Raw genomic sequence first — 16,155 nt, 5'->3', positions numbered from 1 at the left:
ATCCCAAGAATTTAGAATCTCCAATCCCTCATCCTCAATAAAAGAACCGATTAAAACCCCACGAGGATTACTAGCACCTTCATCCCACAATGGGTGACGGCCGTTAAAATCTCCCAACAAAAGAAAAGGCGGAGTCAGCTGACGCACCAGGCCGTCAAGCTCACCCCTGGAGACAGGAAGCCGAGGAGGAGATATAAACTGCAAATGGTGTACAGTCGTCCCATAAAGACCTTAACAGCAACCACCTGAAAGGGAGATTTAAGTTGTACCAGGGTAACAGGTATATCCTGACGGACTAGAATAGCTGTGCCACCGTGGTGGCCCTGGTCAGGGAAAGGAGTGTTAAAAAGGCACGATAGCCAGGAGGACTAGAATAAGTACTTTCACCTATCATAGTCTCTTGTCGAGCTACACAGGTTGGAGAGAACTCCGACAGCAAAGCTCGGAGTTCCTCCCACGAGGCGCGAAGGCCTCTACAGTTCCATTGTAGAAGCTTGAAGATGACTATTTGGGTGCAGTGGACGAGCGAGCCTTTTGAGGCTGCCCGTGACTGACCTGACTAGAAATAATCAAACGACGAGAAGACACCGGGAGTTGAGATGTGCCGGGTCGTTGGACCGCAGCCTTTCGGCTTATCGGTGGGTGATGCGAACCATCATCACTTTTACCGGTCCTCGGAGGACGAGGATCAGGCAGGACTGCACTTTCCGATACAGTGGGTCCACGAGGGACGGCTGTGACAATATCATCGGACGTCTCCATGCTCAGACCGTCCTCATCATAAGAAGCCCGATCTGAGACGGAGGGCGTCACAGAAGGCTGGACAGAAACTACTGGAGCTACCCTAGCAGAGCGGTCCCTGGAGGACTCACGATTATGTGCACCGGGAGAAACTTAGACTGCTTATGCTGAGCTAAATCTAACGACTCCGCAGAGCCGCGGTGCCGTTTAGTTAGACCCTTCAAAGGCTTAGGAGATACAGGTGGCAAATGGACATCTACTACATGGGTGACTTTGGTCAAGTCCGTATTTTTCTCGTCACTTCTAAGAGATGACTCAACCGAGTCATCAGACAAAATGGCAAACCTGTTAGCCAGATAAACAGGACCACCCGCCCCAACAGAGCGAGAGGTAGCAGGAGTTGTCTTCGGACCGGCAGACTCAGCTGAAGAGCGAGCGGCCAATGAAGCATAGGATGTCGCACCAGTACCGTCCTTCTGGCGGTACAGGAGTTCGCGGCGGGCACTACCGAGGCTGATGAACTGACTGTTAGCAAGCTGTAGAATGTCCTGCTCCAGGCGATACCTTGGGCATTGCCTGGAACGTACCTGGTGAGCATCACGGCAATGAAAACAATAAGCAGCAGCATTGCAATGCTCCTCAGAATGTGAGTCTAGTGCAGAGCAATTACCACATCGAGAAGCTTCCTTACAGGAGCTTTTGCCGTGACCGTACCCATAGCATGAGAAACACTGAAGAGGGCGAGAAACAAAGCGCCTCACCCTAAGATTGATAGGACCGATATTAACACGGTCAGGAAGGGTGGAACCAAAAAGGTGAGAAGGACCATGTTGGAGGAATTCCTCATCTTAGTCACCTTTTGGACTGAGCTAGGACACATTGCTAGTATTTCCTCTTCAGGAAATTCATAAAGATCCTGACTGTACACACAACCTTTACTGTAATTAAAGGTGGGATGAGCCTTAATAGTCTCAAACATGCTGTCAGAAGGGCATGGGAGATGTTGCAACATCCTTGCCTGCGTGATATCTTTGCTCGCACGAGCACCCCTTCCCGTATTTCTTGAGGTTTCCCTCAGGAATCGTGCCGATCTCTTTGGACAGGTACCGGGAGGCATGGATGAAATTCCCGCGCCCATTTCTGTAGTACGCCACAAACCAACGTGGAGGTGGGATCTGGCGGACTTCAGGAACTGAATTCTCTGAATGGTTTTCAAAAGATTTGGGATGTAGTCCGTGTCACTGTCCGAAATATTGCGAGAGTGGAGAAGTTCTGTCTTAAAGCCAGAGCCAGCAAGGGGCAGGGATGCTATATGTTCATAAGCCAAATGGGCCTCATCACATGACAGAAAAGTTACATAGCAGCGGTTAGAAGGAAAGTCCTTATCATAAACAAGTCGAATGCGAAGAACCGTGCCATACACCTTGAGAAGTGAGTGCAAGGCGTGATAAGAAAATGATGGGTTAACATTTACCATCACAAGGGAGTCATATGCAGCAGAAATACGTCCCTCAGAAGAACTCCCAGAACAGGAGACTGCTGTGGAGGCTCTTGTGGAGGGAATCCTCCTTCCCACTCAGACCTGAAGATGACGTCTCGCGGGCCAGGTCAGCCACCTCACGAGAACCTGACAGTTTTTGTGTTTCACCATATATAAAAGTTACACAAAAATTGGCTCCAGGGCAAGGAAACCACCTACTGGGACTACAATGGGAGGAGCGCTGGCTGCCGTGGACGGGGTACCTCGTCCCCATGCGGACCAGTCGTTTTAAAAAGGCCCCACATGATACGAATGTTTGTCCACGACAGAGCTGAGACCCCCCTCCCAAAGCATCCCAGCCTGGACACCTAACCATCCAGCACAGGACGGCCCCTATTGGGCGACCTCTCCAGCGGGTGGCTCCTCTGGTCCACTGGCAGCCTACGTAGGAACCATTTAGTCTGGCCCTCACTGGCGACCTTACTAGCATGGGTAGCCCTCTCCCCCTCGAAAGTGCGGAGCAGGGGCCTAAGCCCCCTCTAGCCTAACTAGCCAGGTCACCGGGGCACGCAAGCCCCTCCATCTGGGGGGACAAATAGTGTAGGATCGTCCCATAAAGACCTTAACAGCAACCACCTGAAGGGGAAAGTTGAGTTGCAAGGGGACAACAGGTATGTCTTGACGGACTAGGATAGCTGTGCCACCGTGGTGGCCCTGTTCTGGGAATGGAGTGCTATAAAAGGCACGATAGCCAGGAGGACTAGAATAAGTACTATCACCTAGCATAGTCTTGTAGAGCTACACAGGCTGGAGAGAACTCATACAGTATAGCTCGGAGTTCCCCCTATGAGGCGCGAAGGCCTATACAGTTCCACTGTAGAAACTTGAAGATGACTATTTAGGTGCAGTGGACGGGCGAACCTTTTGAAGGGGCTGCCCGTGACTCACCTGACTAGAAATAATCAAGCGACGAGAAGACACCGGGAGTTGTGATGTGCCGGGTCGTTGGACCGCTGCCTTTCGGCCTACCGTTGAGTGATGCGAACCATCATCACTCCTACCGGTCATCGGAGGACTAGGGTCAGGCTGGACTGCAATTTTTGACACAGTGGGTCCACGAGGGATGGTTGTGAAAATATCATCGGACGTCTCCATGCTAAGATAATCCTCATCACAAGAAGCCCGATCAGAGACAGATGGTGTCACAGGAGGCTGAACAGAAACTACTGGAGCTACCCTAGCAGAGCGGTCCTTGAAGGACTCACGATTATGTGCATCGGTAGAAACCTGAGACTGTTTAGGCTGAACAAAATCTAACGACTCCGCAGAGCCGCGGTGCCGTTTGGTCAGGCCCTTCAAAGACTTAGGCGATGCAGGGGGCAAATGGACATCCACTACATGGGTGACTTTGGTCAAGTCCGTATTATTCTCGTCACTTCTTAGAGTCATCGGAGAAAAGGGCAAACCTATTGGCCAAATGAACAGGACCACCCACCCCAACAGAGCGAGAGGTAGCAGAACTTGTCGTCTTCGGTCCGGTAGACTCAGCTGAAGAGCGAGCGGCCAATGAAGTATAGGATGTCGCACCAGTTCCATCCTTCTGGCGGTACAGGAGTTCTCGGCGGGCACTACCAAGGCTGATGAATTGACTGTTAGCAAGCTGTAAAATGTCCTGCTCCATGCGATACCTAGGGCATCGCCTGGAACGCACCTGGTGAGCATCACGACAATGGAAACAGTAAGCAGCAGCATTTAATGCTCCTCAGAATGCGAGTCTAGCGCAGAGCAGAGACTTTGATAATATAAACAAGAGATAATTTTGAAAGAGAGTTAAAAAGTAAAACCAGACAAGTAATAAACACATTCACAATGTTCCTGTCTCACCTCAACACACTAATCAAGTCTCGGAGTTGTAATATAGCAAATTGCCATGACTTTGCTGATGGTGCTTTACGTCACCCTGAATTACGAGTGAATAATATTTTTTAAGAAGCCGGGATCTGATGCATTATCATCCTATTTTAGTGTTGCATTAAGGCAGACATTTAATTAAAAGTTTTTGATAGAGTCAGGCACAAAGCTCTTATCTGAAAACTAGCCTCCTACGGTTTCTATACTTATCTTTACAACTTTATCTCAAGTTTCTTCTCCGACAATTATATTGTTCATGTAGTAAACGGCCACTGTTCTCCTTACTTTACACTGCTGGTCAGAGCGGAAGACGCGAAAGGGACCACAACTTCGACTCTGACCAAATTTCATTCATCCTTTCTTAACTCCTAAACATACGGCGGGATTCGCTGTATGTCGCAATCTGAGAACTCTGCAGCTCTAGTAGTCAAAGTAGATGATATGTTTCCTTAGTCAATGTTCGCCTGTGGTTCGTGTGCTTGAATTTGAATTTTCTTTCACCCCCACCCTCACGGCCCCTTTTTGTGGATGCGTAAGCTTACCATTGTGCCCTTTTACTACCTATTATGGGACCTAGGAAACTAATTAGTATGGCCCAAATCTCAGTAATTTGTGCCTTAGTGTGGTAGAATAAGTCAAATCAAGAAATTGCCGCGAACACTGGCATAGCTCTCAGAACTGTTCAACGTTGGACCAAAATTTATCGTGAGGGAGGAAGAGACGCTTCGCCACCATCTTACAAGCCTGGAGGGCGTAAGCGCAGTGTGAGGTAGATAACTCTGATCATTATTCGAAGACAGCTTGAGGCCAACTCTCGCATACACAGCAAGGAACTTAAGGCCAGGAACCCCTTTGCTGGCTGGAGTGAGTGAAAGGAGTGTGCGGAGATATGTGAAGGCGACATAGTATAAAGGAGTAGCCGCACAGTTTCAAAACATTGCTTCACACATGGTCACCTTAACAGTAGGGCTGCATTTGTGTTTCATCACAAAGTTTGGGACTTAGCTAAGTGGTGTAGGGTACTTTGGTCAGATGAGGCAAGCTTTCAAGTTACTGACAACTAGAGAAACTGTGTGTACCGCAGTCCAAATAGTAACCGGTGCGATCCACGCTACACAACACACACACATTAAAACCCAGATTCTTTGATGGTGTGGGATTGTTTTTTCTCTTACTATGATCTTGGAAAATTAGCATTTTTGCCTAAGAACGTTCGTATGAACTAAAATAACTACTTTGAGCTAGTTCTGTATGAGTTAGATGAGTGTATGGAAAAGTGCAATGTAGGGATGGTTTTGTCTTTCTTTTTGTATTATGGCAGCAACGCACAGCACAACTATTGGGTATTATAAAGAGAAAATAAGATGGCGAGGTCAGATTATGGCTATGCGCACGGTTGCTTCGGCGCGTGTGACACGTGCAGAGGTCAGGGTCTGACTGGCTAGCTGGGCCTCTGGCCCTCTGCATCACACCGACAGTGCTTCCAGAGTTGATGAAATCTTACCCCAGATTTTTGTCGATTTTACCCTAGATTCGAGTGTTTTACCCTAGATTGTCGAAGTTGCCCATTAATTGTTGATTAATGCACTTTTATCATAAAATAAGTTTAAATATTGCCCCCCTCCACCCCCAAACACACACACACACAGGACTACACACTACTGCGGCTGCTCTGTGTGGACTCGTCATCGCAAGTGACTGACTCTGTGTGTGAATTGTGATCTAACCGTCCGAAGGTCCAAAACGTGTACGCGTAGTAGACGGGTGAGTGGAGACTGGGGAGAAAGGGGATGGGGTGGAGGGGTGAAGGGATGATACAAGTCACGGGGATGATTGTGTACATGAATCAAACATGAAAGAGAACCAGCCTGCCACCAGATTGGCACCATTCCAAGCACACCTATCCATAGGACGGCAGATTACCCTAAAATTACCCTAGTTTATGCATTACCCTAAACACTACCCTAAGAAGGGTCCAATTACCCTAGTTTAGGGTATTTTACCCTAAAATGGAAGCACTGCACACCGACCCGGTGCCCACATAGACACGTGACCGTGGATGCGCGTATGGAAGACCTTGTATAACTGGAACGTGCTTTGCACAATCTGCTTATGCAGAGCGCCGTTGAGAGCCACGATGTCGTCATTGACAAAATATGTCTCTGCAACGGTATTATAAAGACAGTTCACGATTGGAAAAACTGTGCCGGCGGTGACGTACTTGTCACCTGAGACCTCATTGGTGGCATTTTCAAACGGACTGAGCAGCACCACCAGATCAGTGACACCAGCCAGTTGCTTTGAAAAAAAAAAGTCACACTGTGGGATGGTAATGACAAGTTTTCCTTCTTCAATAACATTCAACTGTCTCACTCCTGTTCATTGAATATCTTTTTTCTGTTCATTATTCATAATCTAAATATGAAATTTCATTTATTTCTTGCTTCAGCTTCTGTGAAGTTTCTGTGACGTTTCCGCAAGTTTTTTTTCACGTTTCCAGCTGTTAATTTTGTACAAAAGCCTTATCCGCCCATGTATGGAGTACTCCTCGCATCTGTGGAGGGGTTCCAGTTTTATTACATAAAATGCCAAAAGTCATCGCAAAAAGATCATGCCCTTGAGGTAACCCCGCACTGACCGATATCACACACCATAGTGAGAGCCATAAACCATTACGAGAGCTTACTATTCTTATGCCTATATACTGCAACTCTAATAAACCGTACGGTATTGTTATTATTATTATTATGACACTGACACACACACACACACACACACACACACACACACACACACACACACACACACATATATATATATATATATATATATATATATATATATATATATATATATATATATATATATATATATATATATTCATGTGCGGATGATACGATACTAATGCAGACATTGAGGAAAAGTTAAAGTCTGGTGGATCGACTGGACGAGAAATGTAGGGATTGAACTGAAAACTAAATCGCTGAGACAGAAGTGATGGGAAAGACCAAGAGAAAGGAACAAATGAGGATGAATGTGATTGCGGGTGATCAGGCAGTGAAGCAAGATCATTTAGATACTTAAAAAGTTTGGTGGACGGAAATGGTAGATGTGACGCGGAAATAAGATCAGTTTGGTGGACAGAAATGGTAGATGTGACGCGGAAATAAGATCAAAAATTGAAATAGAAAAAAATTACTTTGGAAAAATGTGAGATACTGACAGACAAGAATTTCAGCACTGGGATCAGGCTAAGAATTTTGAAGACTTACATATGGTCTTGAAAGATACTATCTTGGGAATGATCGAGGGGGAGAGAGCAAGAAAAAGACAGAGCATGAAATGCATGAATGGAATCAAGGAGATGGTGGAAGGAGAAAGGATAGAGGAAGTAGTGAAGCTGGCCAAGAAAAAAAGAGTGTGGCATTCCATTGTCGTCAACGTCACTTTACACGGCACTGCGGAAAGATATACCTATATATTATTATTATATTATTACTACTATTACTACTATTATTATTATTATTACTACTACTACTACTATTACTACTACTACTCCTACTTCTGCTACTACTACTTCTATTAATAATAATAACAATGATAATAATAATAATAATAATAATAATAATAATAATATGTGTGTCTGTGTGTGTGTGTGTGTAATTCACTGTTTGATCTGCTACAGTCTCTGACGAGACAGCCAGACGTTACCCTACGGAACGAGCTCAGAGCTCATTGTTTCCGATCTTCGGACAGGCCTGAGACCAAGCACACACCACACACCGAGACAACAAGGTCACAACTCCTCGATTTACATCCCGTACCTACTCACTGCTAGGTGAACAGGGGCTACACGTGAAAGGAGACACACCTAAATATCTCCACCCGGCCGGGGAGTCGAACCCCGGTCATCTGGCGTGTGAAGCCAGCGCTCTAACCACTGAGCTACCGGGCCGTGTGTGTGTGTGTGTGTGTGTGTGTGCACACACAGATATATCTATCTATCTATCTATCTATCTATCTATATATATATATATATATATATATATATATATATATATATATATATATATATATATATATGAAATACATGAATGGAATCAAGGAGATGGTGGAAGGAGAAAGCATAGAGGTAGTGGTGAAGCTGGCCAAGAATAAAAGAGTGTGGCATTCCATTGTCGCCAACGTCACTTGACACGGCACTGTGGAAAGATATACCTATATATATATATATATATATATATATATATATATATATATATATATATATATATATATATATACACATATATACACACACACACATTATTACAAATTTACACAGAAGCAGTGTAGTAGCAGTAGCAGCAGTAGTAGCAGCAGCACCAGCAACAGCAGTAGCAGCAGCAGCAGCAGCAGTAGCAGCAGCACCAGCAGCAGTAGCAGTAGCAGTAGCAGCAGCGCAGCAGCTGTTGCAGCAGCTGTTGTTGTTGAGCAGCAGTTGTTGTTGCTGCAGCAGCAGCAGCAGCAGCAGCAGCAGCAGCAGCAGTAGCAGCAGCAGCAGTAGCAGCAGCAGCAGCAGCAGCAGCAGCAGCAGTAGCAGCAGCAGCAATAGCAAGCAGCAGCACCAGCAACAGCAATTAATGTTAAGCAACAATAGTAGCAGCAGTAGCAGCAGCAGCAGTAGTAGTAGTAGTGTAGCAGTGCAGTAATAGTGGTAATAGTGTTAAAGTGTTAAAGTCCATGGAAGGACAACACAAGGTGACCCAGTGGCATGGCGATGTACGCCCTCGACTTTCAGTGCTGCAACAAGTTATCTCATATGAGAAAACGAGTGTGAAGCAAGTGGCGTACGCGGATGACCTGTCAGGGCCGGCAAAATAACAGACTTGAAAAATGGTGGGGCTTAGTGAACGATAATGGTCCCATCATAGGGTACACACCAGTGCCGCTAAGTCCGTCCTATTGTAAAGCCTGAACACTATGACAGTGCAGTGGATAGCTTCAGTGGCAGTGGAGTTATAATAACAAAGGATGGACAGCGGCATTTAGGTGCTGTCATCGGAACAGAGGAGTTCAAGAAGGAATACATAGGAGAGAAGGTGAAGGGAGTGGATACATGAGGTGGAGGTCCTGTCTGACATGGCCAGGACTGAGCCTCATGCAGCCTACTCCGCCTACACCCACGGCTTGCAGCATCGATGGAGATTCGCCATGCACCATCCCAGGCATCAGCCCTCTCCTTGCACCACTGAGGTCTCGATAAGGAACACCTTCATCCCAGCGTTACTGAGATCCCACACCATCGGAGATGGGGAGAGGGCGCTGCTCGAACTTCCACCAAGACTGGGTGGATGGGAATCACCTCCCTAAGAAGTTAGCGACTGTGGAGAACCTCAACTCAAGCTCACCAGGTCCTTCACAGAGAAGATCATTGCTCAGGACGCACATGGTGAAATAGCCCAAAGTGCAGTCACTGAGCAAAGACGAATTATATCTAGAGACAGGCAACAACATCAACGAAACTGTCTCGAAGACCTGAGAAACATCCTGCCTGCAACCACAGTGAGAAAAATCCACACTGCACAGGAAACAGGAGCCTCTAACTGGCTAACGTCACTGCCCATTGGAGCGAAGGGCTTCAGCCTCAACAAACAAGAATTTGTCGACGCCATTGCTCTGAGGTACGGCTGGCCGGTGGAAGGACTCCCCAGTACCTGTGTGTGTAGTTCCCCCAATGACGTCAACCACACCATGACGTGCAAAAAGGGGGGATTCGTATGTATCAGGCACGATGAGGTGAGAGATCTGACCGCCAGCATGCTCAGGGAGGTGTGCCACGATGTCTCCACTGAACCGACCCTCCTACCGCTAGACGGCGAGCACCTGCGCTACAGAACAGCCAACACCACCAACGAGGCTCGAGTCGACGTCAGCGCACGAGGGTTCTGGACAAGGGACAGAAAGCATTCATGGACATACGGATCTTTGACCCGATGGCCGCCTGTCACCACGAACTCTCCTGGAGGCCGCCCACCGCAAGAATGAGCAGGAGAAGATCCGAGCGTATGGGAGAGAATCCAACACATTGACCAGGGCAGCTTCACACCTCTGGTCTTCACCACATCTGGCGGGATGGGCTCCAAGGCTCAGTGCTTCTACTCAAGACTAGCCGACCTAATGGCAGAAAAGAAGCACCAGCCAAGGAGCCATGTCGTCGCATGGATGAGGTGCCGTCTTTCATTCTCCTCCTCAGATCAGCCCTCCTGTGTCTCAGGGGGACAAGGCATTCCACTCCCATACCTGCAGATTTAAGTGGCCTTGACTGCGAGGCTACAGTGGTGGAGAGTGGCATAAGAGTAGATAGAGTAGAGGTAGAGTGAATTTATAGCTAACAACTAATGTTTATATTATAGAGTAATAGATATGGTTGGATGCCACAATCATTAGCGAGAGTTGGGGCTAATGACCTCCAAGTAGTGGAGCCCCTAATTGACGCATCAATAAACATGGGGTGGAGGTATTCTGTAGTAGCAGAAGTAGTAGTAGTAGTAGTTGTAGTAGCAGTAGTAGTAGTAGTAGTAATACATTATTATTATTATTATTATTATTAGTAGTAGTAGCAGCAGTAGCAGTAGCAGCAGTAGTAGCAGTAGCAGCAACCAGTGCAGTAGTAGTAGTAGTAGTAGTAGTAGTAGTAGTAGTAGTAGTAGTAGTAGTAGTAGTAGTAGTAGTAGTAGTAGTATTTTTATTTTTATTTCTATTATTACTATTATCATTACATACTATTTTTATGTAAGAAGGAAAAAATTGCCAAAGGCTACAGAAAAAGTAAAAAAAAAAAGTATACTCTTATTTTAAGTTCCTAAGTAGGTTTGGGAGAGTCGGCCAAAAGAAAGGGATAAATTACGTAAAATCTCTCTCTTATATGAGATCATCTCGCAGGAAGATGGAAATACATAAGCAGGTACTAAGTTTTAGATTCCAACAGAGAAAGGATGAATGACTGACATTACTGGCTAATTCTTGCATGAGAGAAGTGGACATAATACGGATAAGAGAAGGAAAAATATTTTGTGCAGCAAGGCTTCGGGAGTACAAGAAGAGTGCAGTCAGCAAGATCAGAAGTACAGTTTGCATGAAAAAAGATATAAAAGATAGCAAGACATGTATCATTGTTTTTTATTCACCGCTATCTAATAAATCAGTGAGTGGAACTCCCATACATGGGACAAATACTCCATATATGGGCGGATAAGGACATTGAACAAAGTTAAAAGTTGGGATGAAAGCTGTTTTAGCAAGAGATGAGATGTGATGTCTCCAGTTTAGGTTAGAAGTAAAGGATATAACAAGGATACTCAGTGCAGAATGGGACAACACTGCGAGGAGTTTTAATCGAAGGTGTAAAATAGTCAAAGGGAGGAGAGGGCGCAACAAACCCAGAATCATCAAAGCTAGAGTTTTGGAAAAGGTTTGAGAGAAGAGTTTTAGCTTTAGGTCCATACTATACGAGCGTCTAAAGCGCCGCGTCTGTGCTGCTGACGCTTCCCTGTATTTTACCCCCCCAGATGGGAACCGCCTTGTCGTGGTGGGGGTGCTTGCGTGCCTCTGTCACCTGGCGAGCTAGGCTAGAGGGGGCTTAGGCCCTTGCTCTGTCCTTTCGAGGGGGAGAGGGCTACCCATGCTAGTAAGGTCGCCAGTGAGGGACCAGATTAAATGGTTCCTACGTAGGCTGCTAGTGGACCAGCGTAGCCACCCGCTGCAGGAATCGCCCAGTAGGGGCCGTCCTGTGCTGGATGGTTGGGTGTCCAGGCTGGGATGCTTTGGGAGGGGGGGATCTCAGCTCTGTCGTGGACAAACTTTCGTATCATGTGGGACCTTTTTTTAAAAAGACTGGTCCGCATGGGGACGAGGTACTCCGTCCACGGCAGCCAGCGCTCCCTCCCAGTAGGTGGTTTACCTTGCCCCTGGAGCCATTTTTTGTGTAACTTTGTATATATGGTGAAACACAAAAAACTATCAGGTACTCGTGAGGTGGCTGACCTGGCCCTCGAGACGTCATCTTCAGGTCTGAGTTTGGAAGGAGGATTCCCCTCCACAAGAGCCTCCCGCAGCAGTCTCCTGTTCTGGGAGTTCTTCTGAGGACGTATTTCTGCTGCATATGACTCCCTTGTGATGGTAAATGTTAACCCATCATTTTCTTATCACGCCTTGCACTCACTTCTCAAGGTGTATGGCACGGTTTTTGGCATTCTACTTGTTTATGATAAGGACTTTCCGTCTAATCGCTGCTATGTAACGTTTCTGTCATGCGATGAAGCCCGTTTGGCAGTAGAACATGTAGCATCACTGCCCCTTGCTGGCTCTGGCTTTAAGACAGAACTTCTCCACTCTCGCAATATTTCGGACAGTGACACGGACTACATCCCAAATCTTTTTGACAACCATTCAGAGAATTCAGTTCCTGAAGTCCGCCAGATCCCGCCTCCACGTTGGTTTGTGGCCTACTACAGAAATGGGCACGGGAATTTCATCCACGCCTCCCGGTACTTGTCCAAAGAGATCGGCACGATTCCTGAGGGAAACCTCAAGAAATACGGGAAGGGGTGCTCGTGAGCAAAGATTCACGCAGGCAAGGATGTTGCAACATCTCCCTGCCTTCTGACAGCATGTTTGAGACTATTAAGGCACATCCCACCTTTAATTACAGTAAAGGTTGTGTGTACAGTCAGGATCTCTATGAATTTCCTGAGGAGGAAATACTGGCAATGTGTCCTAACTCAGTCCAGAAGGTGACTAAGATGAGGAACTCCTCCAACATGGTCCTTCTCACCTTTTTGGTTCCACCCTCCTGACCGTGTTAATATCGGACCTATTAATCTTAGGGTGAGGCATTTTGTTTCTCGCCCTCTTCAGTGCTTCTCATGCTATGGGTACGGTCACGGCAAAAGCTCGTGTAAGGAAGCTTCTCGATGTGGTAATTGCTTTGCACTAGACTCACATCATGAGGAGCATTGCAATGTTGCAGCATATTGTTTCCATTGCCGTGATGCTCACCAGGTACTTTACAGGCAATGCTCTAGGTATCGCCTGGAGCAGGACATTCTACAGCTTGTTAACACTCAGTTCATCAGCCTTGGTAGCGCCCGCCGTGAACTCCTGTACCGCCAGAAGGCCGGTACTGCTTCACTGACTGCACGCACTTCAGTTGAGTCTGCCGTTCCAAAGACAACCCCTTCTGCTACCTCTCGCTCTGTTGGGGCGGGTGGTCCTGTTCACTTGGCCAATAGGTTTGCCCTTTTGACTGATGACTCAGTTGAGTCACCTGCAAGAAGCAACGAGAATAATACGGACTTGACCAAACCACCCATGTAGTGGATGTCCATTTGCCTCCTGTATCGCCTAAGCCTTTCAAGAGCATGACCAAACGGCACCGTTTGATTTAGCTTAGCCTAAGCAGTATAAGGTTTCCCCCGGTGCACATAATCGCGAGTCCTCCAGGGACCGCTCTGCTAGGGTAGCTCCAGTAGTTTCTGTCCAGCCTCTGTGACACCCTCCGTCTCAGATCGGGCTTCTTGATGAGGACGGTCTTTGCATGGAGACGTCCGATGATATTGTCACAGCCGTCCCTCGTGGACCCACTGTATCAGTCCAGTCCTGACCTCGTCCTCCGAGGACCGGTAGGAGTGATGATGGTTCGCATCACTCACCGATAGCCGAAAGGCTGCGGTCCAACGACCCGGCACATCTCAACTCCCGGTGTCTTCTCGTCGTTGATTATTTCTAGTCAGGTGAGTCACGGGCAGCCTTCAAAAGGCTCGCCCGTCCACTGCACCCAAATAGTCATCTTCAAGCTTCTACAGTGGAACTGTAGAGGCCTTCGCGCTCGTGGGGAACTCCGAGCTTTATTGTCGGAGTTCTCTCCAGCCTGTGTAGCTCTACAAGAGACTATGCTAGGTGATAGTACTTATTCTAGTCCTCCTGGCTATCGTGCCTTTTTAGTACTCCTTTCCTGACCAGGGCCACCACGGTGGCACAGCTATTCTAGTCCGTCAGGATATACCTGTTATCCCTTTGCAACTTAACTCTCCCTTCAGGTGGTTGCTGTTAAGGTTTTATGGGACGACTACACCATGCAGTTTATATCTCCTCCTCGGCTTCCTGTCTCCAGGGGTGAGCTTGACGGCCTGGTGCGTCAGCTGACTCCGCCTTTTCTTTGTTGGGAGATTTTAACGGCCGTCACCCATTGTGGGATGAAGGTGCTAGTAATCCTCGTGGGGTTTTAATCGGTTCTTTTATTGAGGATGAGGGATTGGAGATTTTAAATTCTGGGGATGTTACACATTTCCACAGTCCTACTGGGACTTTTACAGCTATCGATCTTTCTATTTGTACATCTAATTCTTTCCTTGATTTTAATTGGTGGGTCCTACCGGATTTACACGGTAGTGACCACTTTCCTATTTTATTGGAATCTGTGAACTCTGAGCCACAGTCCCGGCCCCACGCTGGGTTTTAGACAAGGCAGATTGGCCTCGATTCACAGACCTTAGCTCTTTTATCCATCCGTTGGCTGACTTTTCTACTTGTGCTGAGGCTGTTGATTATTTTGCCGATTTTATTTCAGTAGCGCTTCAGACAATCCCTAGGACGTCAGGTCGCTTTACTAAGCGTCCTGTTCCTTGGTGGAACGCAGCATGCACTGCAGCGGTGAAAGAGAAACGGGCAGCTTTCTCTCGTCTCCGGCGACATCGTGGGGACCCGCAGTGTCTGGACGCTCGAGCCCGCTGCGTTTTGAAAGAGGCTTCTTGGAAAGCTTATGTCTTTCCATGTCTCTTCCTTTAACGTCCGCCGAATTGCTGGGAAGTATTCTCTTCCCCACCAGTTTTGTTGTCTGCTGGGCGAACGGTGGCAGACCCTAGTGTCGCCGACCTCTTCGCGGAGCACTTTGAAAGTGTTTCCCGGAGGCATATTGGAGCCCCGGGCGCACGTCACCGTCAGAGAATGGAATCTCTCGGCATAAATTTTTCTTCCACAGGAGGGGAGTCTTATAATGTCCCCTTCTCTGCCTCCGAGTTGCGGACTGCTTTGTCCCAGTGTCATGACTCTTCTCCTGGCCCGGATGATATTCCTTATGCCTTCTTGCGCCACATGTCTGACAGTGCTTTTAATTTTTTATTAAATCTTTATAATATGATTTGGCATACCGGTGACTTTCCAACTTCTTGGGCTGTGGCAGTGGTTCTCCCATTTCCGAAGCCTGGGAAAGATAATCTTAAGGCTACGAACTATCGTCCTATATCGTTGACGTCCTGCATTTGTAAAGTATTAGAAAAGATGATTAATGTAAGACTCATGTGGAACTTGGAGAGGGGGAAATACTAGTCCTCGGTACAGTACGGCTTCCGAAAGATGAGGTCTACTACTGATGCTCTTTTATCCCTAGAGTCTTCTATTTGTGAGGCCTTCTCTAATCACCACCATCAAGTAACAGTATTTTTTGACCTGAAGAAGGCCTACGACACGGCTTGGTGTCTTTGTTTAATTTTGGCCTTCGTGGCCGCCTTCCTATTTTTATTCAGCAGTTTTTATCCAGACGTCTTTTACGGGTTCGAGTGGGGAGTGTTCTCTCTGAGGCTACTGCTCTTAATGATGGTTTCCCACAGGGAAGTATTCTTAGTGTTACACTATTCGCAGTCGCCATTAATGGTGTTATTGATACTCTCCCTGATGGCATTCACAGCTCCTTATATGTTGATGATTTATGTATTTCATTTGCTGCTGGTAGGATGTCACTGATTGAGCGCAAGCTCCAACTGGCGATCAATAGGGTGTCCAGTTGGGCCAACATGAACGGTTTTCGATTCTCCATCTTCAAGACCGTAGCCATGCATTTTTGTCGCAACCGTGGTGTCCATCCAGATCCGGATTTATACCTCGCCAATAGACGCCTCTCATGTGTGGAGGCGACTCGATATCTTGGCCTTTTATTTGACAACCGTCTCACCTGGGTTCCCAATTCAGTTCTCTTAAGGCGTCTT

Source organism: Portunus trituberculatus, chromosome 5 (assembly GCF_017591435.1).
Source record: "Portunus trituberculatus isolate SZX2019 chromosome 5, ASM1759143v1, whole genome shotgun sequence".
In the NCBI taxonomy this organism is placed as follows: domain Eukaryota; kingdom Metazoa; phylum Arthropoda; class Malacostraca; order Decapoda; family Portunidae; genus Portunus; species Portunus trituberculatus.
This window is presented reverse-complemented; position numbering follows the sequence as displayed.